We start from the raw sequence: 19,730 nt of genomic DNA on the forward strand, positions 1-19,730 counted from the left end.
CCCTCCCTCTCCCCTGGGGGCCTGGCTCCCTTCCCCACCATCAGCCCCTCCTGCTGCTCCCTTCTGAAGCTCTCCAGAACATTCTGACTCATCCTCTGACTCAGGTGGAGTCTATTTCTGTTCCCACGTTCTGCTCCCTGATGGGCTGGAGATCACAGCTGTCACTCCGGGGAGGGAACAGCTGGGTTCCTGTGTGTGTGCTTGTGCATGTGTGCCCATGTGTGCGCGGGGGTCACAGCTCCCCCGGGAAGCTGGGGATGGTGATTGTTATTCCTTCTCCATCTTAAGACAGACAAGGATCCTCCAACCCCCCCAGGTGGGGTGAATGGCGGTGATAGCCTCGCGAAGAGCCTCACCCTGATCTTGACAAGATGATTGTATTATTGAAGATGCTTTTTAGCAAAGAAAGTCCAAGTTGACAACCGCTTCTGGCAAAGTCTGAATCCCAGAATCTGTACATTGGAGAGGTGGCAGAAACCCAGAGGTTGAAGGCAACCGTCCACTTGATACTTTGGGCCTAAAAGAGACCAGGTTGGTTAAGGGCCATGTCTGAAATTAGCCAGCAAGCAAGTGGCTGAACTGGATGTGAATCATAATTAATTCACGCCCTCAGTTGATGTCAGATAGTGTCCTGTCCTCTCTCCTTGTCACTCCCTAGGCAGGAGCCCCCTTCTACTAGATATGGTGGCTAGCAGCCACAGGTGCTATTAAGCAGTGGAAATGTGGGGAGTCTGAATTGTGAAGTACCCTAAGTGTAAAACGCATGCCAAATTTCAACGATCTAGAATAAAAAATAAGAAAAATCTCATTAATGATTTTTTTTACATTAATTGCAGGTTTGAAATGGTAATATTTTGGATATATTGGACGAAGTAAAATATAATAAAATTAATTTCACCCATTTCCTTTTACTTTTTAAAACGTGCCGACTAGAAAATGTTAAATTCCATGTGTAATTTAAATATGTCACGGCTCAAGTTTGTGGCTCACATTATGTTTCTGCTGAGGCCGATCAGCCCCCTCAGGCCAAATCTGGCCCAGTGCCTGTTTATATAAATAAAGTTTTATTGACACATAACCAGGCTCATCCATTTACATGGTGTCAATGGCCAACTTTGCTTTACAATAGCAGAGTCAAGTATTTGAGACAGAGACTTGTTGACCCTCAAAGCCTAAAATATTTACTCTCCAGCCCTTTAGAGGAAAAGCCTGCTGACTCTTGCACTCGACGATTAATTATGTGGGAACGGGGATTATGAGCTTGACACAGACTAAGTGATTAATGTATTGAGTTGAAGAGATGAATGACTTGGTTAATTTTGGATGGTAACTTTGTTGAAATTCCAGGCAGAGGGAAGAATGTATCGCAAGGCATGGGGCCATCAAGGAGCACGGAGCATGCTGGTGATGGGGGTGTGTGGAGTAGCCCTTTAGAGCAAGTTCGCTGAGTCTTGCTCTAGATGCTTCTATCAGCCTCCTCCTTGGTCCCTTGCCTCGTGTTTTTCTTTCTCAGGCAATCCCTATTTTGCCTACACAAACCCCACCAAATCATTGACTACCTCCAAAGTCTTCAATAGTCTGGCCATTGCTCTCAAGGTGAAGTCGAAATTCCTTAGGACGGCCTTACGGGGCCCTCCCGAGCCACCCTGCCCTCTCCCCTCCCAGGCCCCAGGGCTTCTCCTGCCTAGGCCCCACCCATTCTGGTCTTCCTGCCTTTCTTCATACTCCTCTGCCTGCAAACCTCGCCTTGATCTCTGCAAGTCAAATATCCACCCTTCCAGGCTCAGCTCCAATATTTCTTCCTGGAGACCCAATGTGGCGTTTTGCCAGTTTGAGTTTCTTTTAAATAATTGTTACTGTAAGATAAATGATAGGAGGCAGTCAGTTCTCACAGCACGTAGCATCTTTTTTTTTTTTTTTTTTTTTTTTTTACTGTAGCATTAATAACTTAAAGCAGGAAATCTCACTTTTTATCCAGTACTTACTATGGAGACCACACTAAGCTCTCCCCACATACTCACTGTCTTTTAAAATTCTCACAACTTTATGAAAGAGGTGCCATTTGACCTCCATTTTACAGATGAGGAAACAGATTCAGAGTTGTGATGTAAGAATAGTGAGCGATGACCTTGAGCTTCAAACCCAGGTTGGTTGGGCTCCAAACCCACATCTAAGTTTTGTGCTGGTTCCTGAGGTTACTTCCTACTCAGCCATGCCTGAGCCCCTGGTTCCGCCTGAAAAGACTCTCATCCTAGGTCCTAGAAGTGGTCCTGACTGGGGACAGCTTAGTCCCTGCTCTGAGGCCTGAGTGTGTCAGCCAAGAAGTAAGTCAAATCCAACATCGCAGTGGGAAGAACACTCCAGTTCTCACTGTTTGTTCACTGACTCCCTACCCTTGAGGGTCCAAGGACACAGCGTTAAGGGTAAATGAACTCTGCTTTTTTGGGGGTCTTGACACAAAGGTCACCTCCACCTTGGAAGTCCTCCATGATTGCTCAGACTAGGTTAGATCTTGGATTTGCCTTCTTATAGCACTAGGGTCTTCTCCTTCCTTAACTTTCATCACATCTACAATTTTTTTGCAATGACTCCTCTGTCATTTGTTTCCCCTACGAGACCGTAGCCTCATGAGTGCAGGCACTTTGGTCGTTGTTTCCAGCACTGCTCTGATGCCTGGCACCTGCCAGGAGCCCAGTGAATGTTTGAATGGATGAATGAAATTCTGCTCATTCTCCTCACAGGGAAATCAGCCTCGCTGGTCTCCAAATCCACAGGGAAGCAGAGAAGCGTGTGAGTCTCTGTCCCTCCCCTGCCCCTCCCTGAGTGACTTAGTGTGGAAGACACTGTTATGTGTTGAAAGGAGACTATGAGAGCTGGATGATCACGGGGCTAGTAATGTCTGACTGTGAGCAGAACTCGAGACAGAAAGCCCCTTCCTTGGCCTCAGCCAAAGCAGCCCATCCACCATGTGCCCGTGGAGGCACAGCCTGTGGCCCAACAGGACCCAGCTGAAGGAGAGAAAGGGACAGGTCTCGTGACTCACAGACAGGCCTGTGGTGCAGGCGGGGAGCCAGGCAGACACCCCCTCCCCCCTCCCCCTGCCCCCAGGGAGTGGAGGGAAGCCTGCTGATCAATCACGAGGCAAGCTCCACCAGGCAGGACGATTTGAGGAGGAGTCTGATCCCCAAGCATAGCCAAAGGGCCACAGCCAATTCTCCTCTTGCTGCCGCAGTGGGTGTGGCTTGAGAACTTGGGTTTTCACCTGGTTCAGAGGACACCTGTAGCGGTTGGGATTTTACACATGCTCTGCTCGTCCTTACACATCTCAGGGCTTGGTGGGTGGCTGGGAAGGCCAGTCTGCTCTGGGGTGCCTGAGAATCAGGGTCTCAGAGGCTGCGTCCAGGTGACCAGCTCACTGTGGTTTGCCCGGGGCTGTCCTCTTTTTAAAACTAGAAGTCCCACTGCCCAGGAAACCCCTCGTTGTTGGGCAACCCAAGAAATTGGCCACCGTTCCCGAGTGACCCTTGCTCTTAAGTGATTAGCTGCAGGTGCACATCACTGGGTGCTGGCCATCTCTTCAGTTTGGCACAAGACTGCAAAATTCTTTGGGGTTCAGGGTTGGGCTGGCACTGGGGACAGGTAGCAGCCTGCTCAGGCCTGTGAATCTGACCAGACCACAGGGATTGGTATGAGCCCTTTTCGATCCAGTGTTAAAACCTTGGGAGTTCCTGCAGGTGTGGGGGCCCCGGGGCGGTCTGTTTCCTGCAGGTGTGGGGGCCCTCGGGGGCGGCTGGTCTACTGGGCTGCGATGTGGCTCCACAGAGCTGGCCTGGTTTTGGGGAGACATGCTCATACAGAGCAGAATAAGCCAGACCTGAGTATACAATGAAAATATAATGTGAGCTATATGTGCAGTTTAAGATTTTCTAGGAGCTATATTAAAAAAAAAAAAAAAGACACAGATGGAATTAATTTTAGTAATACATTCTATTTAACCCAATTCTCCAAAAATAATTATCATTTTAACATGTGATGATCAATAGAAAATTATTGAGATAATTTACATTAAAAAAAAGAACTTCAGCACATCTCGATTTTGACCAGCCATATTTCAAGTACTCAGTAGCCATAGGGGGCTAGGTTTGGTCGGCACAGATCTAGCCACTTTTATGGCAGATCTTTATTCAGACAGGGCTTATAAGGTCTAAGCAGGTCCATTTTGAGGCGATATTTGGGGTCTTGAATATGAAGATATATCTGTGGATTTCAAAGGCATTGGTTGCCCCAGGGTGACACTGAAGATGTCTGGGGATCCTGTTTGGGGGCTGTAGGTCTTTTGGGGACAGAGTGGTGTTGTCATAGTTCATCTTGGTGGGGCAGCCAGACCACAAGGAGGAATGTCTATGGGTGTGGCCGGGGCAAGGCTCTCTCTTACTCTTGGAGGACTCAGCCCGCAGTCTTGGTGAGCCTTAATTCTCAGGGAGCAAGCCTCAAATGGACCCCGAAGAGGCGCCTGCGTGGAGAGTGGGACTTCTCTTCCCACAGCTCTTTCCACCCCGCAGAGACAGGTTGTGGGCTGCATTTTGCCTCTGGGAGCCCCAGTGCTTCCTAAGAATTGTTTTTGCAAATGTTAATCTCCTTGAGTAGTGTTACCTTGGTTTTTTGAAAGTTGTGGTTCCTTCCCTCAGGAAATGGATATCCCGAATATGCACACACTTTTAAATACAATAGTGGGGGTCCAGAGGCCCCCTGAAGCATTCTTTGCCCTCAAAATTAAGCATTTCCATTTAAGATAAAAAAAAAAATAGTCCTCTTGAGGCACAGAAGTGAGACCTGAGCCTGTTCTCTCGATTACAGGTAAAGTCACTCACATCTACATTAACACTTTTTAAAAATGTTTATTTTTTGAGAGAGAGACAGAGAGAGAGAGAGAGAGAGGAGGAGCAGAAAGAGAGGGAGACACAGAATCTGAAGTAGGTTCCAGGCTCCCAGCTGTCAGCACAGAGCGTGACACAAGGCTTGAACTCACGAAACGAACGGTGAGATCATGCCCTGAGCCAAAAGTTGGATGCTTAACTGACTGCGCCACCCAGTTGCCCCTCTTTTTAACTTTTTTTCCCCACTCTAGGAATGACTAGGGTCGTCTACCTTTGCAGAGCCCTTGCAGAAAAGATGTCCACAGGATACTAGAGCAGGACAGCTCTTTAAGACAACGTGCTTTATACTCGAAGCATCTTCTTTCTCATAAACCGTCTATGAGACAATGTGCTTTGGAACTCAAAGAAGCATCTCTTTTCACATAACCAATTACAGAACTAATTGCAAACTGTTTTTATCTGTTCATTAAGGTAGATATAATTACGGCAACATTTTGTTAAACTAGTTTGAGTGTGTGCTCTAGAGTAATAATTACTACTTCTATTTCTTTGAGATCCTTTCCAATTTGTCTTGGCTTCATCTAAAGCCACCTCCTGTTCTCTCTTGCTCTCTGTTCTTCATCCGAAAGAAGTGGGCCCCTTGTCCTGCATCCCTGCTGCTTTCCTGGTTACTTTCCACTCATCCTCCCGCAGTCCTCTGAAATCGCGCTTCCTCCGGGAGGCCTCTCTGATGCCCTCGACTGGAGGCGTCTCCTGGGGTACATTCACTCGCTCGCTGTTCCACTTGTGGCATTCAGCCGATATGCACCTGTCACCTGGGCTTCCAACGGCACTGTGGGCTTCACGGAGCCTGGGCTTCATGCCTGTGCCATTTCCTGCTGTGTCCTGAGCACCCCAGACAACGCTTGGCGTATGGTAATGTTCAGTAGACATCACTGGACTGATTCATGGTGGATTTGGACTCACTTTGCTCCTTACGGGCCACCGTAGAGTCTGCTCAGATCTTAGCTGGGTGCAATGTTTGTCCCACCCACCACCTGCTTCCTTTGTTTTGTGAATGCACACTTGCACACACATACACACAGACACACACACACACACACACACACACACAGAGGCAATGAGTAGCACCTTTTCAGATCTATTCTTTGTCTTTAGGCCAGAGCTCCTTGGCCCTTGTTAGTAGACATGGCCTCTGAATTGCTCTAAGAGGGAGAAACAGATCTCTGTGCCGCTTCTGAGAGAATGCATTGCCTTCTAGAGGCATCTACCTTCTCAGGGGGCCCTGGGATTATCTGTGCACCCGCCTATCACCTCTGCCTCTGACCAGCCTCTAATCTGGGAGCTCCTTTAGCCCGAATCTCACGGCCTGTGCCCCATTTCTGCAGTTCCTGCTCCGATGTGGGCTGGTGCTCAGACTGGGGAGCCTGAGGCAGGAACCACGCCTCCTTCCCTCCCTCCCTCCACCCACTCAGAGTCTCAGGTGGGGGGTTCTTTCCTTCCAGGCTCTCTGGGAGAAGACCTCCAGCCACCACACAGCTGTGGGCCCCAGGCCAGGTTGCAGTCCTGGAGGGAGCCCGGCCCCTGGAGCACAGCCCTTGGGAGCAAGCCCAGGGCGGTCAGTGCACAGCTGGCTGTGAGATCCATGCCACGGAGCTGAAGACCTTTGACTGTGGAACTCTGCTTTTGGAACCAGTTTAGACCATGGTGATGTCTTCCCGCGTCCCTGTTCCCAGCCTGTCTCAGCTCTGCTCCTCCCCACCTCAGGTCCTGCACCGGCCTTTGCCCTGAACCTGGCCCCTTCCCAGTGTTCATGGTCTGCCCCACCTACTGCCCAGACCAATGAGAGACTGGGAGAAGCACGCCGGTAGGGGGTGGGGGTGGAAATACCTTCACGCCTAAAGTCAGGATAACAGACCCCCCCCTCCCCCGCCCCCTGCCGCGGTGCACCAGGGCAGGCTTCCAGAACTCCATGGGGAGGCTATGCCAGCTGACCTTCCTGCCTGCCTCTTCAGCCTGACTCCTGCTGCCCGCCCATTCTCGGTCTCTGGCACCTTGACTTCAGACCATTCCCCCCACCTGTGGGTCCTGGCCCTGCCCCTTTATTCTCCCACCAGGATATGCAGAGTGTCAGCTAAGACTTTTGGAGTCCACAGACTTGGGTTCGATACCCGTTTGGCCTGGGGCATGTGACTACACCTCTGTTTCCTCATCTGTAAAATGGGCTTAATGCTCCCTTTCTAACAGGGTTGCCATGACAATCACAGAGGGCAAAGCATCTATTTAACACACATATATATATTTAATTTGAGAGACAGAGAATGAGAGAGAGAGAGCATGAGCAGGAGAAAGGGTCAAGGGAGAGGGAGAGACAGATTCTTTTTATTTTTAAAATATTTTTATTTTATTCTTGAGAGAGAGAGACAGCGCGAGAGCGGGGGAGGGCCAGAGAGAGAGGGAGACACAGACTCTGAAGCAGGCTCCAGGCTCGGAGCTGTCGGCACAGAGCCCGACGTGGGGCCTGAACCCATGAACCGTGATATCATGACCTGAGCCGAAGTCGGATGCTTAACCGACTGAACCACCCAGGCGACCCTTAACACACATTTCTGAGCACCCTCTGTGTGACAGGCACTGAGCTGTGTGCTGGGTTAGTGTTAAGACAGAGTCTGGATGGAAGAAGCCCACAGTCTAAAGGCCAAGATAGAAAACTCTTACACATGTTCACAGAGAGAGCCCAGCAAATCAACAGAGCCTTGCGATTCCCCTACATGCTGGATGGTGCTGAGAAGCGAGTGGATGGGAAGCCGCGACACAAGGCACCAAGGTGAGAGCATCCTTAGGCAGGTGGGGAGTGAGGAGCAGGGGCTGGGACTACCCAGAGCCCGGGAGGATGAGAAGAATCCAGGACTGGGGAGACTGGGCCAGGGGGAAGAGTCCAGGGTATCCTGAGCGGGAGGGTTATGACACTAAGAAATCCTCTGGGGGGTTTATAGATCCTCATGGGGGTCTCTAGGGCCTGGGCATGGTGAGCAAGTTAGATCAGGAATAAGTGAGCATGAGACGAAATATACTGGATCCTGGTTCTCCAGGTGTGGCCCTGGATGGGCAGCCTCTGTGTCACTTGGGAACTTGAAGGAAATGTGCATTCTTGAGCCTCTGAATCAGAAACTCTAGGTTGTGGTGCCTGTAGGGGACCCCGGTGAAGCTCAAGCTGGAGTCTTGGCTGGGCTAAGGGACAGAGTTTGGGTTTCTGCCCCCCCCCCCACCCCAGGGTGGGGGGAACACTATTAGAGGGTTTTAATCAGGGGAAGAGGTGTGGAAGCAGGATGTGATCTGGTTCACTGATGTTAAAGGCTCCTCTGGGGCACCGGGGTGGCTCAGTCCATTAAGCGTCCAACTCTTGGTTTTGGCTCAGGTTGTGTCTTCGTGGTTCATGAGTTCTAGTTCTAGTTCTGTGCTGACGGTGCAGAGCCTTCTTGGGATTCTCTCTCCCTCTCTCTTTGCCCCCGCCTTGTTCTCTCTCTCTCTCTCTCTCTCAAAATATAAATAAATAAACTTAACAGAAGTTTTTTAAGTCTCCTCTGGCTGGAAGGTGGGGAAGAGACTGTGGGATCTGGGGCCATCTAAATTGGGCCGGGGATTCGCCTGATGGCTCAAGTCTTGCCATGTCCTCTTCCACTTCGGAGGGACATTGAGTGGCCAAGCTGCCCCCTACCCAAAGTCCCTGCCTAGAGCTTCTGCCTGCAGGGATTGTACAGCGTAGGGCCGAGAGGCTGGACCTTGGTTTTGCAAAGACTTGTGTTTGAGCAACTTCCTTGTGGGAAGACTAGGAAATGAAACCCACCAGCCTGTCGCCTGGTCTGCTGGCCAACATTACTGGAAGGGAGAAGGGGGCGCTGTGATCTCTAGGGCTCATGCGGCCAAGGGTGAGCCCTGTGGTTGCCCCTGTGGTTGCCTGCCCTGTGCTTGCTCCCTTCAGAATCTCCATTGTGGGGAGCTGGCAGAGGGAGCCTTGGGGATCCTGGCCCTTCCCACGCCAGCTTGACTCCGAGACCCTAAGTTTGAGAGCTGCAGGGGAGTGTCTACTGTTGTCAAGCTCCTGAATCTGTGGTCAAGAAGCCACGGCCTTCACGGTCCCCCCACACCCACTGCCAATGGGCCAATGTCAGCAGACTGTTCAGGTAAAATTGCTTCAATGCTGGGAATGTCAGGTGCAATAGCAGAAATGCTCAGAGAACTCGGGTGAGGCTGGTTAGCCGTCGGGGTGGGCAGAGGGACGGGGTGTGGGCTGGGCTGGGTTTCCCTGGCAGATACTGGCTTTGCTGTGTGGCCTTGCCCTTCACAGCCATCATTTCCTCTTCTGCAAAGTGGGGACAATAGCAGCCACCTTGTTGGCTTTTGGTCAAGACCGATGGAAAATACATCGGCAAGGTGACTGGCAAAGAGCAGGCACAGAGTGAGTGCTTCCCTTTTGTCCAGCTACTGCCGTGTTCCCCCTGACGGTTCCTACCACTGCCTAACAACTCCCCCCTCCCCTTGGACTTAGTGCTTGGGAAACGACCATTTTATTGTTGGGTTGGGAACTGTCACCCAGTCAAGTCTGTGCACCCAGCCCCTATGCAGAGTGACAGGGAGGCTCCTTGCAGCCCCTAAGGATGCTAAGAATCACCAGCTCCTTGTGAGCCTTAGAACGCAACTAACCTTGGCCTGTGACCCCAGGAAGGGGGATAGAATCTGCTTTCCTGCAGCATGCAGAGGTCGGCTGAGCTGGGGAAGGATGAATAACACCCTCCACGTTCTCTCTCTCCGAGCATTTAAAAAGCAGTAATAAATAGATGAGAGCCTGGGAGGTGTGATTGATTTGTTTTATGAATCACAGAAGAGGCTGTAACTCATGGGAGATTAGGGCTGAAGTGAGTTGTACGGCTCTTGCATTACACGTGGAGATTAATGGCTTATCACACGAGGCCCCACCGTTAACCCGGCTCACCCACAGGGAGTTTAATAGCAGGGCCATACGGGCCGACTTTTAATTCTTGAACAAATGCTCTGGCTGTGTGTGCCACCCTGATTCTCACGAGTGAGCACCTGCTGGGTTAAAGCTCCAAGAGCTCAGAAGCTGGGGGGCAGCTTCCTTTTTGGGGAGCAGGAGCTAAGGGTTGTACAAGGCTGCCTTGTACTTGGTGGTCCAGGGCCTGTTCTGAGGGCTCTGCTGATTCTCGCTGAAACCTCAGGGCACGTGGATGAGGTGGGCGTGACTGGACCGATCCGACGGACGAGGAGCGTGGGCTGGAGGCTGCGTAGCCTCGTGGGGGAGCAGGGGTCCGAATCGCTTGGATCTGGCTCAGAATCCACTGCGAGCTTCCTTTACTGGGTTGCCTGCTGTCTTGTAGTGGCAGTCGCCTCACCTGCATGCAGGTCCTTGGTAAGGTGCTCTCAGGATTAGGGGATTTAGAAGTCAGCCCAGGACACTGCTGGTGACAAGAAAGGGACTACGGGGGGGGGGGGGGGGGAAGCAACCACATATTTCTGAGACAAACCTGGCATGGTGTGGGGGCCTCTGGCGCCCTACCTGGAGTGCAAGGTGCAAGGTGCAGTGCAATGGGCTTGACGGGGTGGTTGAAGAGATCCAGGCTGGAGAAGGACGAAGCTAGGTTTGCGACTCGGCCACCATACAAAGTCCCAGTCTGCGAGCCCTGCGTGGCGCCTGTCACAGAACGCGACGAGAATTCAGGAGCTGGATGGCGATGCTGGTTGCAGGCTCAGCCCGTGTCTGGAGGACCCGTCCTGACCTGAGAAGCGGCAGCTGCCCGAGGTCCCAACCGAACCTCCAACGGAGGCCGAACCTCCACTCGCACGGCCGGCGGGCACCCGGTGAAGGCCACAGGGAGGCCTTGATATCCCTTGCCTCGGTGTGTTTGTCCATTTTCAGGTCTCCGCTTCTGCCTCTGTTCCTCTGACCCGCACCCCTACTGCCCGAGGGGATTAGAGCTGTCGTCTGGATCTGTCATCACACAAAGACCCAGCTGTTGGCTTGTGTCCAGCCGACTGAGTTAGGTGGAACCCTAAACTTTCTTTCCACCTGCTCCCTGGTCTTCATACCCGCAGAGATGCCCTTTTCGGATGTTTATGGCCACCTGTATCCTACCAGAGTTCCTCGCATGGCTTGGAAATCTGTTTTCTGCTGGAACCAACCCAGATTAGTACTCACGAGCTTGGTTCACTAAATCCTGATACTAAAGATAGGGGACATCCCCCTCCAAAGCATGCAGAATCAACATTAGAACAAATTAAGACCCTCCACCTTCTCACAGTGGGAATCGCAATGCTAATAACATTTATCGTCCAAGCTCTTTATGTTTTCACAGGCGACATCCTTCCACGGAATGTGTCTACATCTCCCCTCCTGCCCTGCCTCCCACTTTTCTCACTTTATTTAAAAAAAATTTTTTTTTAATGTTTATTTATTTTTGAGACAGGGAGAGACAGCACGAATGGGGGAGGGTCAGAGAGAGAGGGAGACACAGAATCTGAAACAGGCTTCAGGCTCTGAGCTGTCAGCACAGAGCCTGACGCGGGGCTCGAACTCACGGACCGCGAGATCATGACCTGAGCCGAAGTTGGATGCTTAACCGACTGAGCCACCCAGGCGCCCCTCTCGCTTTATTTTTAGATAGCATTTAAAATCTTCTACTTTATAAAATATATATTTGCTTTAATTGTCTGCCAGTCTCTCCCTACCCACTAGAATGTAAACTCCACAGGGACAGGGATTTTTTTTTTTTTTTTGTCTCATGCATTTATTGTGATAGCCCCCACCCTAGACAGTATCTGACACATAGTAGATACTCAATAAATGTCAGAGGAATTGATTGAATGGGGAAGTGCTCATGAGTGTTCGGAGATACGGGTCTCCCAGATGGCTGTCTCCCACCCCCAGCCTCTGCTGTGTCCTCTCCTGGCTCCATGGGCTTGTTGACCTGACAACCACTCAACTCTGCTCCCTGGATTCTGTCTTGGCCTCTGGCCCAGGCTTTCCAGGAAATCCAAACCCAGCTGTTCTCAGTCTTGACTTTGCTATTCCTTACTGATCTCTATAACTTTGTGGGGCTCTCGCTCCTCTGTGTGGCAGATACACAAATGGCCAGTCATGTTGTGTCTGTTGTCAATCCTGTGGCCACATAGCAGGTCCTTAGTTGGGTGTCAGTCAACAAACGCCTACCGTACAGAGTCATAAATCTAGAGCCACATGGCTTGGGTTCAAGTTCTAGTTCTGCCACGTATTAGCTCCATGGGCAAGCATTTGAACCTCAGTTTTGTTTTGTTTTTTTCATCAGTAAAAATGGACTTAATGATACTTGTTTGGAGACTTCAGTGAGATTGAGTTTGAAAAGCAAAATGATTTTGGCACATAGTAAGTGCTCATTAAATATGAGGTATTATCATTACTAGTAAGTTAGGCACCGGGCTTGTTTTAGGGGTGACAGAGATGAATGAGACACAGCTTATGGCTGCAAAGGACTCATAGTCCAGAGGGAAGGGCTGATAAATTACCAGAAAATTATAGTATAATGTGTTTGAGGCTATGAGGGTAGAAACTGTGGTACCACTCAGGAGGGCTAACTAGCCCAGCCAGGGTCAAGGATAGGAAACCACAGAAGACCTCCCCGGATATGTAATACCTGAGTGAATATGACTTCGGCAGGTTGCAAGTATGTGTATTAGTTATTGATTGCTGTGTAACAGGTTAACCCAAACTTAGAGACCTACAACCCACACATTCATTATGTCACCGTTTCTGTGGGTCAGGAGTCAGGGCACGGATCACCTGAGTCCTGTGCTCAGGGTGCCATCAGGGGGTTGGTTGGTTCTTAGGTTTCATTTGAGGGCTCAGCCGGCAGGAGAATACCCTTCCAGTTTCAGTCATGTGGATGTTGGCAGGATTTGATTCCTCCTGGACTGTCGGACTCGGGGTCTCTCTTCCTCACTGGCTGTTGGTCACAGAGGCGTCCCTCCGTTCCTTCTTCACAACATGGAAGCTGGCTTCCACCAGAACATGAAAGCAAGAAAGGGTGAATGAGACCGTCTTTTTATAACCTAATCTCAGAAGTGACATCCCCTCATGTTTCCCAGGAGAAGCAACTTACTAGGTTTAGCCCACACTCAAAGGAAGAGTCACAAAGGGAAAAGATCCGAAGGCGGGTCTTAGAATCCGCTGACCACCGTGGGGAAGTTTCTGACGGGAACAGGAAACTTTGTGCAACGGTACAGAGCAGAGGAGCCTGGTGTGCTTGGGAGAAGGCAGGTGGCTTGTGGGGAACAGTCCATGGGAAAATGATGGTGGCATCTCGGGTATGACCCGCACATTTCTCCACGTCCTTAGAGCTTCTTCTTATGGGTTCTATCCCCTTGACCCCAATTTTGTCTTAGCTGACCCATGGTTGAATACTCTCACTGTTCTCGCCAGCCCCCTCTGGAACCCTTGTCGGCGGCCACTGTGTGCGAGGCAGGTCCCTGCTGGACAGAGATTGAGAGGGGGTGGGGACAAAGGTGAATCAGATGAGGGCAGGGCAGACCCGTCACACCCCGTGGGTCAGTCAGAGATGTTAATAAGACAGTTAACATTTATAGAGCACTTGCCATGTGTCGGGCCCTATCTTGAGAATTTTATAAACCGTGTCTCATCTAATTCTCACCCAACCTCCTGGGTTGGCACTGTTACTCTCCCTACAGATGCTGAGAAGCTATTCTGAGAGGTGACTGCGTTAGTGACTGGCATAGCCAGAGCTCGAACCCAGCAGTCCAGCCCCAGAGCCCAAGCTCTCAGACGCTGGGCTTCCCAGCCACCTGTGCACCCTGTGGACACACGAGTATCTGCATCTCGATCATCACGTGAATATACTTCTCTTACTGGTCGTCATGCGAATATACACTCATCGAACAGCATGTAAAAACAACAGACAAAGGTCAAATAATAACCAACTGCCTGCAATCCAAAATGGAGAGACAATGTGACCCTGCTTTAAATTATTTTTAATATCTCATTTCTCCAGCTAAGTCATGATGTGGGATCCATTGTCTCCTGCGTGATTGTAGTTCTCCAGAGAGGTGATGGAGTATGGGTCAGTGGCACAGAGCTTGCCGAAATTCTAGCTCTGTTCCTTAGCAGCTCTGTGATTCTGGGTAAGTCAAACTCTTTCTAGCAACACTGTCATTGTGCCAACTGTGTCCCCCCAGATCCCTTTACTGTTTTTTTGTACACACCGGCCGGTAGCCAACACGTATGCCCTCTGGCTGCAGAAGTTGCCCGAGCCTGCGTGCATGGAGAATTGGAGCTGAATGTGACCACTGGCCACAGGGGGTATATCTTCTGTAGCTGGTCCCCCAATTAGGACAACACTGAGGTGTGACGACACTGTTGGAGAGATTCCCTGGGGTCTGAGCCAGACTCAGCCTGCAGGGGTCTTCTGCTTCAGTGTGCACCCGTGCTGACCTCGGTGTCTCTCGTTGCTATTTCTTACTACCTGGGGATGCTTTCTTCCTGGGAACGCTTTCAACCAGACAAACCGAAACCGATAGGCATCCTACAAAGTGCCTGGCCAATACTCTTCAAAAATGTCAAGGCTGAGAAAGACCAAGAAAGATTTAGATGACGTTTCCACTTAAAAGAGACTCAAGAGTCGCGATGATTAAATGCAACACATAATCCTGGATGGGATCTTGAACCAGGAAGAATAAATAGCTTATAAAAGACAGTATCGGGATGATCGACAAAATCTTAATATGGGCTGCACGAGTAGTAGCATTGAAACAACGCTAAACTTTGTGTTTTTGATCACTGCACCATGATTATATAAAAGAATGTTCTAGTGCTTAGGACGTACACAGCGAAATATATAGCGGTAAAGGTACACGATGTCTCTAACATTGGCAGGTCTGGATAGAGGGCATATGGGAGCTTCTTACACAATCATTGAAACTTTCCTTTAAGTTTAAAATTGTGTCAGGATGAGAGGATCCTTTGTCTCAGGTCTACTTCTAGGGAACGGAACCTTGGACTCTCTCTGGGCCTCATTTTCCTCAACTGTTAAACAGAATGGGGAGGGGGGTGCGTGCCTGATCAGGCTTAGCCAGGGTTGAAGTTGGGTATCTGAGCCAAGCCTCGTATAGTGAACACTCTGTCCCCCCTGCCCATTCATCAGCCACACGTTCTTGAACCCAGGGGTTGGGAGGCCTGCAGAGAGCTCCCAACACATGCTGCAGGGCCCCGAAGCAACACATTGTTCCGCGTTATCTGGGTCCACACTCTCTCACTCGGCTTGGCCTGTGTCTCTGCAGAACCCTTCTCGGTCCACAGCTGTGGTCAGTGATTTTCGTAGATTAAAAGGAACTCCAGGGGGGAGAAGATTTTTCCTGGGGAGATCAAAGACAGCCTAAAACATAAAAGAAACCATATAAAACTATATATATGAAGAACAAAACAAAACAAAAAAAAAACTCAACCTAGGAGCGTGATCCATATGTCAGAGTTGATAAGGCCGAACTTCCGTGATCTGCTCTATAGAGATGCCAACCAAGGCGGGAATGTTGCCTTCTCCAGAAAAGGCAGCCGCATAAAAGGGAGATTTTTATGGACTTTGGCATAGGATGAGGCAGGAATCGTGTGTCCAGGGCTTTGGGAAGAATCTTTAGGACTGATGTGGTTTCTTTTACCCCTACTTTTAATCAGTTACTGTATCAGCCAGGATTCAACCAACGAAACAGAACTGAGAGCAGATAGGTATTAAGATGTGTTACCAGGAACTGGCTGATGTGATGGTTGAGGCTGGCCTGGCAGGTTCAAAATCCGTAGGGCAGGCTGGAACTTGGACATGGGCTAGATCTTCTGTCCACAGGCAGAATTTCTTCTTCAGAGAAATCTGAGCTCTGCTCTTAAGGCCTTTCACCTTGAATGAGGCCCACTCAAATTATACAGTAGCACCTCCCACACTTAAAGTCAACCGTTTAGACTTTAATCACATTAGCAAAATACCTTCACAGCAACTTCTAGATTAATTTTTTTTTAACGTTTATTTATTTTTGAGACAGAGAGAGACAGAGCATGAACAGGGGAGGGGCAGAGAGAGAGGGAGACACAGAATCGGAAGCAGGCTCCAGGCTCCGAACCATCAGCCCAGAGCCCGACGCGGGGCTCGGGCTCACGGACTGCGAGATGGTGACCTGAGTCGAAGTCGGACGTTTAACCGACTGAGCCACCCTGGCGCCCCACAACTTCTAGATTAGTGTGTGATTAAATAACTGGGGATTGTAGACTAGCCAAGTCGACACATAAAACTGACCACCTAATATCTTCAGAATCCCTCGTCTTCTCTTCATCTTCGTTTATAAACTTCAAGGTCAATGGCTCATCTCTGATGGCCCTGCATCCAGGCCTGTCTGTGGTCTCTGATCTAATCCAGCGTGGCATAGTCCAGGTCAGAGATGACTTCATTTTTACCATTGACTTTGGGATAAATGTCAACGTACCAAACTGGACAGTTCCTACCCTTCCTTTTGCATGAAAGCCTCAAGCCACACCGGCTTGCTCATCTCCTTCACACTTTTCCATCCGTACATGATAATGGCCGGCGTTTCTTGGACACTCGTTCCCAGACGCTGTGTCAGGTGTTTAGCCTTAGATGGTCTAATTTAATGATCAGAATAAAGGTGTTTTGCAGATGGTGAAAGTGAGGAATGGAGAGATTAGAGCAATCCGGCCCCATCACCAAGGTGGAGTTGGCCTGATCTATAATCCCACAAAGCCTGACTGTATAATCACGAATGTCAGCATTACCTGATGTGGCATGTCTCAAGGTTCGTTTCTCATTTATTTCATGATCTGCTTGTTTCATTGAAGCCCATCCCAAACGTCACATCCTCTCTGGAGCCTTTAGATTCCGTGGATAGAATTTGCAGCCCTCCTTTGTGCCTCCCCAGTTCCTGGCACTGTATTTTTCATGTCCTTTCCTAGGATGGTCTGCTAACCGTGGTTGTACTCTCCTCCCATCTGGCATTAGCCCCTTAAGGAGAGGGAGTGTGTTGCCCTCATCTGCTTCTGAAGGCCCAGCACAGGACCCATTAATGACACCCATAATTATTGTCAAAGGATTTACTTATCTGGGGACTTATTGTCTCTCTCAAGGCCCATCTAACAGGGAGCAGGGATGGCAGTCCTCAATTACTCTGCTCTTCTGTCTATACCAGTGCATTCCTGCAATCAAGTTACATGTTGAATTCTAATCTTCTCAATGAACTCTGCAGCAGAACGATGATGGCCAGTAGTCCGCTGCAGGCTGGCGTCTGAGTAACAAAGGCGTGGCGCTAGGGTGCTTTTCTTACTTGACTGAGCTACGTAACTTCGTCCGCTGCTCGACTGCCTAACAGGCAATCTAGCCTCAGAATGACTGGGGCCTGAGTTACCTGGATAGGATGCTCTTGGACTTCACCCTAAGTGAGGAATGACCCCTGGTTTGCTGGGGTACCCAATAATGTGTCCCCTTAGTGGGAACGGGGTCCTCTCCAACCCAGACAGAACGTGATCACGGAGACGAACAGGGGAGCCCGAGCAGACGTGTGAGGCCAGAATGGCCGGCACCTAGTATCCCGTTAGGCTCCCACCCATGAGGACTGCTAGTTATTTATTATAGGAAGATTTTACCGGTGGTCATGCCAGGCCCTGAGGAGGGAGAGACAAACCTAAACCCTCGCTGTCCCCTTTATTGTGTCTGGTGGCTTCAGAGTTGGTAGCTAGCTTCATCATCATCGTAATCATGACTGGTGTGCCCTGGGCTTGCGTGATTTCCCTGTCTTTCTCCACCTGCCTCAGTGCACTCCTCCTGGGAGCTGCACCCCGTGGCTTCTCTGGACCGGGCACTTTCCAAGGGTGGGGACTATCTCAGTCATGCATTCATCTTGCCATCCAGCACAGGGCTTGGCACATCCCTCGTACCCAATAAACATGTGCCGAATGAAAATGAGGCACAGATCACAGACAAGACACGGTTGCTTCATCTTTATAGACCAGATGATTGGCTAAGAGGTGCTATAATTTCACTTATGTGCAGATACAGCTAAATGTCTTCAAGGCAATGAAGAAAGCTGACACGATCTAGGCAATTGTATTTGTGTTGGCATTATGATAATGAGAATGCTCCTTCGCCTCCAAATACTCTGGTTGGGATATCCGAGGTGGCTACTTGCCAGTTACCCTTTTCGCTCTGTAGTTTGGATGTGGCCTTGGTCCTCCACAGCTCCGGGGCAGGAGTGAGCTTGAGTTAGTCAGATTGACTCTTCTGACCATGAGTCAGGTGGACTGGATGGTGGATCCGGAGGGCTGTGAGCAGAACAGCAAACTTAGGGCTGAAGAAACCGAGTCTCATCATGATTAAGGCATCAACGATCTATGAGGTTTTGGGTAAATCAGGAGCCTCAGTTTCCACGTCTGTAAAATTAGGATAATCATATTTACCACACAGCATTGTTCAGAGTATTAGGAAACTGTAGGAAAGATCCTGAGATAAGAAGTTCAGGCTGATGGAGGAGACAGGTGAGTAATCAAAACGATCTATAATACTCGCATCCTGGAGGAGGTCCGTCCAAGACGCGCTGTGGGAGGGTTAATTACTTAACTCTACCCTGGGCCTTGGACCAGGTTGGGCAGGGGGGCTACCACGGTCTAGGCTTATGCTGTCAGCTTCCCACAGCCCTTGGCCTGAGTGGGTCCTGGCTTGAGTTCTACAGCCCCATCGGCATATGATAATGAAATGTTGCTTTAGATGGAAGGTCCCGCACGTGTGCGAATTTTGCTCCTCATGCGTGATAGTCATAAGACATAGAAGATAGCTTTCAGAAGGCGGCATCTAAGTGACCACAGATGGCTTTGGACACTCGGCGGAAACTTGGACTTTGTTTGTAAAGATCAAAACCTGCCCCTCTGGTAAACCATATGAAAAAGGGGCAAAATTTAGTGACTTGGTTCAATACGGAGGGTTCAAACGGCAAAAGGGGGTCAAGGCAGAGGCCAGGGCAAGAGGTATCTGGTTTGTTCTGTGGGGTCCCTCCACCTGCCCCAGCGGGAATGCAGATGGCTTCAGCGGGGAACACTTGCATCACTGTGCCCGGGAGAGCCATCAGGCTGAAGGCTGGTCTGTAGGGAAGGAGGGACGTGGGTGGGCACCAAGAGCCATGGCGAGGTGTCACGTGACCTAAGCCAACTCCCCTGGCCTCTCTCTGTGCCTCAGTTTCCTCATCGAGGGTCATGGTGCTGAGCTGTGTGCAGTGAAAGAAAAAAAAAAGATGGCTGTAAAGTTCTTTGATTACACAAATCACTAAATAATAGCATTTAATTATTTATAACGTGTTTGGAGATCTTGGGATGAAAGCAGTGGAGGGTGCAGCGTGTTATTAACTGGTTGTCAGCAACCTTTGTGCAGGTAATAGACTTAATTACTGCATTAATTGGACACAGTGGTGGAGAGGAGTGAAGGCCCTCCCACCCTGCTTCCTCCCCACCCTCTTTCCAGCACTCCCGGGCCACTCCAGGGGGGAAAGGGGCCCACTGGTTCGGAGCCCTTTTTCTTATCTGTGGGCCTTCCTTCCAGCGCACGGGACCCAGGATCCACTCTGCTTATCACCTGGGAATGCATCGTGGGTGGGGGCTTTCTGGGTTTTTTGGGGTTCCGCCAGCCCTGTGTATCAATCACCAGCTCTAATTAGACAGTAAACGCCCCCCCCCCCTTTTTTTTCTCCCGCTAAGCTTGTTGCAGGTCACATGGCCGATATGTAAATCTCAGCCCCTGGAGCAGTTTAATG

The 19,730-nt window shown here is 50.1% G+C and overlaps 1 long non-coding RNA gene across 2 annotated transcripts; it reads left to right on the forward strand.

Annotated features, from left to right (window-relative positions):
* The first annotated feature begins 2,209 nt into the window (after positions 1-2,209).
* Positions 2,210-13,853, forward strand: LOC122236969. 2 transcript variants are annotated; one of them, XR_006215155.1, is made up of 4 exons: positions 2,210-2,324; positions 6,383-6,644; positions 7,608-7,704; positions 13,614-13,853. It is a non-coding gene; the product is annotated as an uncharacterized LOC122236969 (long non-coding RNA). The 2 variants fall into 2 exon arrangements; XR_006215156.1 differs by having other exon boundaries at positions 6,383-6,584.
* The last annotated feature ends 5,877 nt before the right edge of the window (positions 13,854-19,730 follow it).

Source organism: Panthera tigris, chromosome A3 (assembly GCF_018350195.1).
Source record: "Panthera tigris isolate Pti1 chromosome A3, P.tigris_Pti1_mat1.1, whole genome shotgun sequence".
Classification (NCBI taxonomy): domain Eukaryota; kingdom Metazoa; phylum Chordata; class Mammalia; order Carnivora; family Felidae; genus Panthera; species Panthera tigris.